Source organism: Chrysoperla carnea, chromosome 2, assembly GCF_905475395.1.
Source record: "Chrysoperla carnea chromosome 2, inChrCarn1.1, whole genome shotgun sequence".
In the NCBI taxonomy this organism is placed as follows: domain Eukaryota; kingdom Metazoa; phylum Arthropoda; class Insecta; order Neuroptera; family Chrysopidae; genus Chrysoperla; species Chrysoperla carnea.
In genome coordinates this window covers 51,447,853-51,460,369 of record NC_058338.1, presented here as the reverse complement: position 1 = coordinate 51,460,369, position 12,517 = coordinate 51,447,853, and positions in this window count along the sequence as shown.

Below are 12,517 nucleotides of genomic sequence, written 5' to 3'. Positions count from 1 at the left end.
AAATATGTCCACTATGAGTTCACTCTTTGGTCGATTTTATCGTTCATTTATTATTTATAAAGGGTGCCTCTACTGAAATCCTTTTTCGTCTGGATTTGTCAGATAATTCAAGTATTTTCATATTATTATACAAGTCTATATATTTAAAGCGTAAAATTGTAAACACTGATGAATATATCCTGACCTTAAAATAAGTTTTAGATTAACTTTTGTAAAGTCTCATAGTGAAATCATTTTTCAATATCAAAAGAATTTGAAAGAGGTTTAAGGACAGAATTGATTATAGGTTCATAACACCATTTTTGACTCCACCTATTTTATCTTCTTAAAAGTTTCAGGTTTTGTGGAACATGGTTTAAGAGAGATATCGCATTGAGTGTAGGGCTTATATTGATGACATTTTCTAAAATTTAGAAAAATTTCTTCTAATTAGAAAAAAAAAATATTTGAAAATTTTCAAATTATTTATTTAACTGAACAAATTATTGTTGTAAAAGTAATATCTAGGAGAATACTCTTATAGCTAGCTCTACCTAAATATGTCTACCTTGAGTTATGGTGTTGTGTAGCATTCTTCTTCCTTATTCAAGAACACATTTTTTTCTGAAGAATTTAAATAATCCAATAACTAGATAAAAGAATTGTAGAAATGACAGTGGAAACATAACTAAATGCTTTTTAACTTGTAATATAATGTATTTTTACACTGTTCGGTATGCCTTGTACTTGATATGTTTTTAAAAATGTACCATAAACGTATAACGTTTACAGCGTGGGTCATCTTCATCTATATTGACTAATAGCTTGTTTTGTAGTTAACCAAGAGTAGAAGAAGTAGAGTTTCATAGGGTACATCATGTTCTGGCTAGTTCTTCCGATTGCTTTGATAGCCAATTTAGATTCTAGATAGAACACTTTAAATTAGAAAGTTGATCCTTATAAAAAAACTAACAACTTTTGTTATTAAAAATATATCATGATTGCATTTAAACGAAAAAAAGCCCGCTTCATGTTTATCGATAATTGTAGGTCAAAGTCATGGACACAGGCAAATGTTTTCTATTACCTTTGAAAACATTTGGCTAAAGTATTTTTCCGTAGTGAGCGTGTTTTCTTTCGATTAAATGCAATAATGACATACTTTAAAATCGCATTTCTCCCAAAAGTAAACGTTTTTCGAAAAAATGTTTAAAAAAGAAGATTAAATTTTTATGAGGATCAACTTTCTACTTTAAAGTATTATTCTATCTGTTACCGATTAGGATCTAAATGGGCTATTTGGATTGGTTAACTACAAAACGAGCTGTTAGCCATTATAGATTAAAATGACCCACCCTCTATATTGTATTCTTATATTATTGATCATACTACGATAGATACTACTCTACATTCTATTTTCAACTAAAATTCGTTGATTCTTTCTTGTAACTCTTGTTTGAAAAACTCTAAACAACGTAAATGCAAAATCCAAAATGATGGATCCAAAAAAATTCACAAAAAAAAAAAAAAAGATGGCAAACTCAAAAATGAGTTTTTTCAAACCCTGTGTATATATTATTTATGATTATCAGCGAGTATAACACAAACAATAAAAGCAGTTCTCAAATTCTATATACAAAGATATTGGATATTGTATGAATGTAACGTAGCACATATGTGTAAATAATAGCGGACAAACTGTCTGTAGTTGACCTACAATCCTGTTTAATAAATAATCCAAACAAATAGTTGTGAATCGATCTAGTTTGCAAATAATTCTCTAATCAGATGGTTAATTTTTTGCTACAAAACAAGAACGAAAAAATTATACGCGTGGTAAAAACTGGGAGGGATCTGTCAAAGTAATAACATTTGTATGACGAGAAAAATTCATGCCGTTAAGGTTGTTACCGTAGTATATATAGTGATGGGAGACAATTCGGCAACCTTCAAATTTATTTTAAACGGTTAGAGATAAGGCACTGAAAGTTTTCAATAGGGCCAGAATACGGATTTTTAACGACAGTACCACTCACGCAAGGGGAGGCAAATGTTCCGCTTGTTAAAATGTGCTAAGTATCATTAGAGTGGCGGCTCATTTGAAAAGTTTCTTTCAAGACTGATACAATGGATTTCCATCATATCTACTGCTCGACTTCTTTTATCTTACAGCAATAAAAGTAAACAGAAACACACTGGCTTAATTAGATCTTAACAGGGAATAATCCTACTGTCTAATTGGCCATATTACTAATAAAAATGTAACACTAGACTTGAGACCATGACAAAATTTGAAATTAAAATTTATTAAAAAATGAATAAATTATAAGCAATCAAAGAGAAGAAGAATTGCTCATCTTCTTTTACCAAAACAAAGTTTTATATGAAATCTTTACGGCGATACCCACGTATGACGTCACTAGTGGGTCTCTTCCTCTTTGTTAAATTAGAAATTTTAAACGTCATATCTTGCATACCAGAAAATATTTTTAAAATCTAACTTCACTTTTCTATTCGTTAAGTGAGAATTCTTCATTTGAAGTGATTTGAATTTACTGAAATACATCCACACTTTTATGTTACGGTCCTGCCCATCAGTCCATCTAACATAGCGGATACGCTCACATATTTTCATATCATAAAATAAGTTTTGATATACTCCTGGCTAAACAATTTGGAACCTCTTTTAATTTATTATGTTAAATGACCGACTGCCATGCGCAGTCGTGATTGTCAGTTAAAGCAAAACAGAAAGCTGGAAATCGTTGAGAATTTCGATAGGTTTATCTTCCAATAATTTTACTTTTGTATAGTTTATCTTTATTTAAAAAAACAACTTATTTTTCATATCAAAGCGCTAAAAGTGTAAATGAAAAAAGTGCATTTTTTGGTACTGTACGTCTAATGTAATATTTAAGCCAAATCGCATTGACTAAACTACATGTGTTAGCATAGAAAATTATTAATATGCAAATGTAATTTGAGGATATAAATCTTGTTATATTGGTATGTTTACAAGTTAGAATGCTTTTAAGTGAAACAAGTGCTTACATCTATTCGCTCCGAGCGTGAATTTCGTTTCCATGACAACGATACACTACTTTAATTATAGAATTAATGGATGCATATATAATTGTGTGGATTGCATTGAAAACTTACATTTAAAATTTAATATTCTTGTTTCACAAATTTAAATAAATAATTACGATAATTAACATTTGAAAAATAATATTTGTACAATTTGATTTCTTATTTTCACAATTTTTAATGCATTAAGTTTAATTAATTAGTGTTTTTCAATCATTTTAATTTGACAGTTTCTATATCATTAACATGTAAATAATTGCAAATTAGTCATAACAGCCCACTTTATCTCCAAAATTTTTCACTTAAAGCGCTGGCATCGATTTTATTACCCCTACCATGACTACGCACACAACGAATAGATAGACATATTTAGGAATGTAGACAAGATTAAGATACTGTGTAAGTATTTTTGACTTGTAGGTAGGTACTAAACAGAAATTATTTGATTCGAACATAATTTGCATTGCAGTTGTCGTTATTTCGTAGTAAATCTTTATCGTATATGAAATATAATATGATTCTAAAGGTATCTAATAAGTGATATAGATATTTCTAGATATTTAGTCTTTGTAGATAACGACGATTTTATTCATAATCCTTGACATTCATAAATCATAACACTTTTAATAATTATCAAAATTTGTAGATTCTTAAAATTTACAGATTTACAGAAGTCTTTCCCCTTTACCATTCTTATTACCTTTCTAGGAACGAACGAACTAACATGCGTACACATATTCTTAACTAAATATATTTTTTTAATTTCGATTTTGATTTTCGGACCCATTACAATAACTTTCTTAAACAGGAAGGTTAAATATTTTCTACAAGTATATTCTAAAACATACATATCTTTTTATACCATGTATATGGAATATACATAGCATATTAAATTTAGTCCCAAGTTTGTAACGCTTAAAAATATTAATTCTACGAAAAAAATTTTGGTATAGGTGTTCATAAAATCACCTAATTAGCCCATTTCCGATTGCCTGTCGTCTGTCCGCCCGTCTGTCATAACGAAAAAACATAACAAGCTGAAATTTACTTTTATTTTATAACGTGCTGAGTTGAAAAGGTCAATTTAAAATGCAATTCTAAAACCCATGTTATTTATGCAAATTTCATATTTTTAATTTCTTATAAATCCATTTAGGACACAAAATTTTCTGACGAATCGAATGCCGAAAACCGCATTTAAATTCCACTTACTGTTCGAAGTTTTCGAACGACCCTTTTTGGTGTTTTGTTTCTGCGTCTAATTCTACAACATGAAGCTACTTCGTACAATTACTTGAATATTGTACTGTTAAATCAGCAAATCTTTGCTAATATATTTCAGTGAAAAATTATTTCCAGGCATATATTTTATTTATATGTAATCGTTTGCTTATTTTGATTTAGAGAATACGCACCTAAAATAGTGCCTTGCAATTTTGAAAGACCCTATATAGATATTGTTTTTATAATAATATGTGCTAGAGAAAAAATCTCATCCTAAAATAGCCCCGTGAAATTTTGAAACATTCTATATGTTTTTTAGACAACTCTGAACGCTGTGTATTCAGACTATGTTATTTATGTTCGCTAGAGTATTGGACGTATACTTATTAGTTCGAATAAAGTATTGTATGTTCCAATGATAATTATTATTTTAGTCCACCATATTGATGCGATACTATAATTATGTTTTCATTAATGAAATTCACTCAGAATAAAATTATAATTATTTGGGCTTATATGATATAGTGTCGGTCCAAACATAAATTTTATTCACAAGATAATTGACAATTTAAATTAAATTTTGGATTTAACACAACAATTTCATTCATTCACAGTCAGAACTAAAACATTTTCACTTTGTATGTGTATTAAAACATAATATTATGTAATTTGTATGACAGTCAAATGTATATATTATTTTGATCGATCGATTCGTATTATTAATTAATTAAATAAAATCATTTACATAAACGGATGGAAAGTGTATGAAGACCTATTATTATTTGTAAATTGGTAGAAATTTGGTCATCTCTATTATATTTCATTTAAATGTGTATAAAGATATTAGTCTGGGTGCCCATCAACATACTTTGTCATTGCAAAATTTATCTTTTAAATTCTACTAAGCCCTAAAGATTTTTAAATCTACGATAATCGTGCAAGTTGTAGGCTCTCTTTCACGTTTCCCACAAGGGTAATTGAGTTGCAAATCGTAAAATATTTTTTTCCGACCCTGAATTGAAAGATTACTTTGAAAATTTCAGAAATCAATCATTTTTAAGCTATCGTTAAATGATTTTGCTTTTGTTATTTAATTATATTTTTAATGGATTAACGAAATAGTGGATATCTGTCAAAAGAAAGAGATGGAAGCAATCTCTTTTAAGAATCGTCGTAGGCACCGGGACTATATGGTTACATTTTTCTTAAGGCTCTTGTATAGCTGCAATTTTGTCAAAAAGTTTTGGATTTTATTCAATATTGCAATCAAATTTTGATAAGAATTTAGAAGCTGTAATGAAAAAAGGAATATTTTTATCAATTCTGTTCCACTTATTAACTGTTTCTCTTACAATGTACAGTGTACGACGAAACGTTTAAAATTCTGTTAATATAGTTATTTCTCTTCATTCACAATACTCTAATGGTAGTAGCTGTTTCAGTTCAACAATAAAATGTTCTAGCTTTGCATTATTATATCTCAACAATGAAATGGTCAATAATTGAGGCTTGTCGTTTTTGAAAATTTCTGACACTTAGTTTTTTTTGTTAAAATTAAAAAATATATCATAAACCCAACCTATCCTCAATATTACTTTTTGTTTTTGTTTACTTTTAATCATGCATTCGATATTTATTTACATCGTGGTCTATTCGATTATATTTGATGTTTTTATATGCTCATACAACGTAAACTAAATATTGACAAATATCTTATCTAGTAATCTTAATTAAAGAGAATTGAAAAAGTACATTCGAACCAGGACTCGAACCCGGACTTCTTGGATTCATCCAAAAAGGTTCTGAAATTTAATTGTGATTTTTTTAATCTAAAGAATGTGATGTTATTAATATAATAGTATAAATATATAAAACAAAATTCAGTTTTTTTAGTTTCAGTTTGCTGTATAAAAAGTTTGTTCTGTAAACCAAGTTTTAATAATTATCTAAATATGTACTAGTAATTTTGTTGATAAAATTTTACTAATTATTTTCTATTTAATTAATGACTGTTGTTCATTTGGCAACTGATAGATACCCAACAATTATAAACAATTTAAGTACAACTATACTCTTTACTTTTTGTATAGACCAGTCGAGTAGAGTTTGTTTAATTTATTATTCATTGCTGATTTGTTAATTATATATATAATAATGGCAATTTTTCTTAGCCAAAAATTTTCCATTTAATTTAATTGAGCTCATCTATCAGTAAAATTTGTCATAAAGCAAAAATTTGAAAATAACATCTATTATAAATTTCAAGTCGAGAATTGAGAAACCAGAAACCCTATTATAAGCAGTGTTTAGTAGTTGTGGCATAAGTAAGACTAATATTTTAATTATTTTCTTCATAAAAATATTTTATATATAATAATTTTTTTGAATTGTGTATTAATCTATTAATAATTATTATATTTATTGTTTTATATCTTTTATAATAATACATGTACTTTATAGACATTCAACAGTTCAGTTAAGGCCAAACGTATATAATATATATTTATTTTATAGTTATATGAATGAATATGATATTAAATATAAATCAAATGTGATTTTAATGTATATTTATTTCAATAATATATTTTATTGGTCATTTTTATGTGTTTGTTACGTCCGATACGACCGAATAACATGAGAGGTCATGATAATTTTATTTTTTGTAATCTATATTATTTTGAATTAACCTCAATCTTATTTTTGATATTATAATTGTTATTTAATGTTTATTAATCACATTGCGATTTTATAAGCATTTTAAAAAAATTGATCATGAACATGGAAAACAATTTTCAAAATATTAAGAAAACATTATGCTTTATTCCGAGTGGAGCATAAAATACATTTAATTTTAAAACAAGTGAAATTTACAAAATTTAAAAAAAAACCTCGACAAAACCCTTTCTGGTATGGAACCCTAAACTCGCGCTTGAAACATTCTTTCTCCAAACTGAACCGATTTTGAGAATCATCGCTTATTTTTTTTGTTTTTACGGGTACGGAACCTTAAACTTTTGAAACATAGCTAAGAACACTCTCCATTAAATAACCTTTCAAACGAAGTAAAATATCAAAATCGGTTCTTCCATTAAGGGGCTACAATGTCACAGACAGGCAGACAGACACGCACACACTCACACATAGCGGTGAAATTTATAACACTCCTTTTTTTGGTTCGGGGATTAATAAAACTCAATGCTTTTGATATTATTTAATATAATTGGTCTCTTTAACTGTTATTTAGTACCCCAGAATATATTACATTAAATTTTATGAAGGTTTTGATGTGATGTGTTTTCTTATATTTTTTAAGTGTCTTTCTGTCTTACCTTTCAAATTTAGTATCGCATTTTCCAATGCCGTTAATATATCTGACAGATAGAAATGTAATATTGTTGTTGACTCTAACAAATTCATAATTTCGAATCATTCGCACTTTCGAAGAAAATTGAATGGAGAAATTCCACCACATTCATACATAGGTATATACAATCGAAGCTAATAGAAGCGCGATGAAAAAGTTATTGTCCAATTTTATATATATGATTACTTGTTATTTATGTACTAATTTATTTTTTTCCTTTTTGCAGGTGAGTACATGAATAAATAATCAAAACTACTGCTTTATCATCACATATTGAAATTATGGTAAGCTAAAAATCACCATAAAAATGATACAAGATCACGCAGGACCTGAGCCAATTACGTGAACTTCTTGCTAAGTTTAATTAGAAATATAATTAGAAAAGAGCAAATATTTAATAGAACTTACTAGATCGTTCAGATTTTGCCCATTTTGCCTTAATCAAAGGTTTTCTTATGCCTTGTGTGTGTGCAAAGTAAGTGGAAGAGACAACTGAATCAATCGCACTGCTGCTATGAAATTTGCGTTAAATTCCACGTTTTATTTAAAATATGACTATTTTGCCATTGTTTACATGTAATTGGTAATAAATGTCAAATAAAATATTTTTTAAATGTAAATAAGCATAAATTTACGCATTTAAATTTTGTTAGAAAATAGTATTAAATTTTCAATATAAACCACATATACAAATCATAAACCTGCCCATACAATAATGTCCATACACTAGTTCTAACAGTGTGTCATTTTCATCGAAACCCCCTTCATACAAACTCATGCACGGTTCGAATACATACATACATACAAGAAAACTTAATAAATATTTTAATTTAATTTGATGAGAAACTTTTCTACAATTTGTATGGTGAAATATTTTTATAAGGTATCTTTGCACATAGTCTAGTGGCATGTTTTTGAATAAGTCGAGTTTCTAGCTGATAGCTTTATATATTATATCTTAAAGGTGTTTTTTGCCTACTTTAAAGTTTACTCGTCTTTTACCTACTCTGGGATTGGATGCGTACTTGGGGGCAATCCAGACGTATGCTTGGTTTTGCCTAATTGGAGGTGCGAAATTTAAATTATATAAGAACGATTTTCGCTCCAAAAATTATTTGATATATGTTACCTAGGTTAGGTTAGGTTAAGTAAGGTTGTATTGGGTGTCCACGAAGGATACAATTAGGCTATAATCCATTGTGTTTAACTTTTATTAAATTAATTTTGGGAGAATTGGTTACACCTTAACCAACTGAGCTACTAGGGTTGAACTAAATCAATTGATGTTTTAAGAAATGGGTACTTAAAAAAGTTTTGTTTTGAAATTACACATAGACCTTGTGAAAAATTATCTGGTCATTTTGAACCATTTTTCTTCTATGCTTCTGTGCAGCTTCCTTTTAAGATTAAATCTTTTTACTTTAAACCAGTAATGCGAATGTACTTTGTTTATAAATATCGGAGCGATCAAGCTTTACTGGTTAATTTTTTAATTGTTTAATGAAAATGTGTAGATTTTTAGGTTCCGGTTTTATGTTAACCAAATGGCATTACTTAATAGGTAATGCCATCTTCGTCTAAGAGACGGTAAAAGATCCTTTTTAACCGAACTGATAATCAGATGAGACATATTTTTTATGAAATTTTATATCAGACTATCATAGTTTTTCTATCGAAAACTGTCAATGGCTATTTTTAATTAAATTAGTGTTAGTCAATGTTTTCTATGAACGGTTTTTCGGAAGCAGGCTAAACTATTATTTTCGTAGTTAAACTATTTTTCTGCTGATACCAATTTTGATTTGTTAACAGATCAGTGTAGTTAGCTTAATTGGCATATGATATGAACAGTTTTACACCGATCTGTTAATCAATCGAAATTAGTATCAGAAGAAAGATAATTTAATTACGAAAAGAAAAGTATTCGCACCGTGCGTGAGTTTTATTGGAGGCGTTTCCATGGTAACGATACACTTCTTTAATTATAGAATTGTATGAATGCATATATAATTGTATGGATTGCATTTTCGACTTACATTGAAAATTTAATATTATTGTCTCACAAATTTAAATAAATAATTATGATAATTTACATTTGAAAAATAATATTTGTGTGAAAATAATAGTTAAGAAATTTGATTTCTTATTTTCACAATTTTTAATGCATTAAGTTTAATTAATTAGTGTTTTTAAATAATTTTCTATTACATTAATATGTAAAGAATTGAAAATTAGTCATAACAGCCTCCTTTATCGTTAAAATTTTCACTGGAAGCGCTGGTATCGATTTTATTGTCTCTACCAAGACTACGCACACAACGAATAGGCTTGGTCGTAAAAAACCGTTCATTGAAACAATTTTTTAAATTAATTTAATTATAAATAGCCAGTAACACTTTTGGGTTGAAAAATTATGATAGGAATATTTATAAATCAATAAAATTTCATAAAAATATATCTCATCTGTTATCACGTGAGTGAAGTTCGACCCTATACAGTCTCTTGTAGGTACTATAAATTATTAAAGTTTTTAATTTTAGTAAAAGTTTTTATTTGAAAACAGTCAACATCAGGAGATAAATACCTATTGTAGAGAGAATGTCATTCAATATCAAAATAAATAATGTTAAAAATCATTATGTTGACATACCAAGAATCAATGTATCGTTATAAATGATTACTTTTTAAATGTGACGAAAACTCAAAATAAAAGAAAATAATAAAATACAAATGATTAAACTAAACATATATGACAAATTGATATTCAAAACTATTGATGATATGTATACGTTTTTGATTTAAATTGTATCTCTTTATCATTCGTCACCTCATCCTTCTCTCATCCTGCATTAAATATTTTACAATTTAAATATACTTATTGGTATAGAAAATGAAAAAAAATTCATCATGCATATCTTCGAATTTCGAAGTGTTTCACCCGGTATTAACTTAAGAAGGTCGAAATATTGACAGCTGATATATTTTAGATACCTTATTTTTAAAACAAATGAAAATAAACAATTGATTGTGTTAATTATTGAAATACTCTGTATCGACAGTGTTAATTATCAATTAAAGTCATGCTACATTTTAACATGAAATTAATCTGCCTAAAAATGAGTGCTTCAACCAAATGTTCATAGTTCCCTTAATTTGTAACGGGTTGGTTTATATATAAAAAAGTATATCTTAAAAAATTTTGTTTAAGTAGTGGTTTTTCCTTAATTAACTTCTCAGTATAGGAATTTATTGTAATTGGTCATACTTTCGAAATCGATATTAATAACGTCATAAATATTAATTTTAGAAAAAAAAGTTTAGAGTAAATATGTTAGGGAATTTGTAGATTTAAAAGTTAAGCTATTATCTTTTTCTTTAAACAAATATTAGAAGACATATCGGTTAAATAGTCAATAAGTAAATCTTAATAGTCGTATAAGTCAAAAAATGGTTAGTGATAAAAAAAAGGTTGGTAATTTAATTACCTGCAATAACGGTTTTTACCATTTCTGGTCTAAGTACACTGTACTGGAAATATAGCCTAAAACGGTTTTCCTTAAAATGGCACTTCTCCCGCGTATTTTGTAAAAATTTTGTGCATTTACGTGATACTGAACCTATTTAAATAAAAAAATAACTCTTGTAATTTAAAGCAGAAAAAAATTCTCTGTAGTCTGAATTCTCTTTCATATTAAATTGAAAGTTTCAGGAAAATCGTTATGAATGACGTCACTCAAGTCAGTCAATGAGTGAGTAATATTTTGAAAACAGTCAGGTATGGCTTTGTTTCGTTATTTTGACCCACTTTTTTTGCCGATCCGTGTACTTGATAAAAATTGAAAGAGTATTACTAAACACAATAATATGAATCATTTATCATTTGAATATAATATCAAACATATACATACAAGTACATACACAAAACAAAAATGAATAATAGCATTTCGTATGGTTTTGGTTTATATTTTACATTGTGTTTTTGTGTTGTTCACAATGGAGTAATGGCTGAAACTGTGGTGGAAAACTTTAAAAATAAATAAATAAATTGATAAAAAAAATTCATTAAAATTTTTTTTTTATACAATCGTATCATTTGTATATTGAATATGTATACATACACAAACACTCTTTTTATGCGGTAGATATATCGGATCGTTCTTCTATGTGTATATGGTAGAAAAAGGAAGACGGATGTTACAACTGATTTTCATCGTATTTTATCTAGAAAATGACATTATCAGAGATATATACAACAAACACTGTATAGCATAATGAGAGTTTTGTGTTGTTTATCTATATTCGAGAATGTATTAAAATCGAAAACTATACGGTCATACTTAGTAGCAACCGTCCTTCAAATATTTAAGATTTGCAATTTAAACGTTTTTAAGCTATTTTTCAAAAATTTCAGCTCGATTTGTCTTTTTATTTTTAACTGACTTCAATCAAAAAAGGAGAAGGTTATCAATTCGACTGTTTTTTTTTTTTTTTTTATTATATGTGTTACCTAAGAACTTTCGACTAGATGAACCGATTTTGATGATTTTTATCTATTTGAAAGCTGGTGCTTCTCGTGTGGTCCCATTATATTTTGGTCCAGTTCTGACGACGGCATTCATAAGAAAACCATAAAAGTCTTAAATTTGCATAAAGTATGAACGACAAGAGGACGAATAGCTCCTCAATATCACGCCAACCGATTTCGATGATTCTTTTTTAAGTTAGTTAGTGTCCTTTAGATTCGCTAAAAATCACAAAAGAAAAAAAAATTTTAACAAAAAGAAAACCGACTTAAAAAAAAACTTTTTCAAAACAAATTAATATGCAATAAGAAGTAAAACAATAACGATAATATAATGTAGT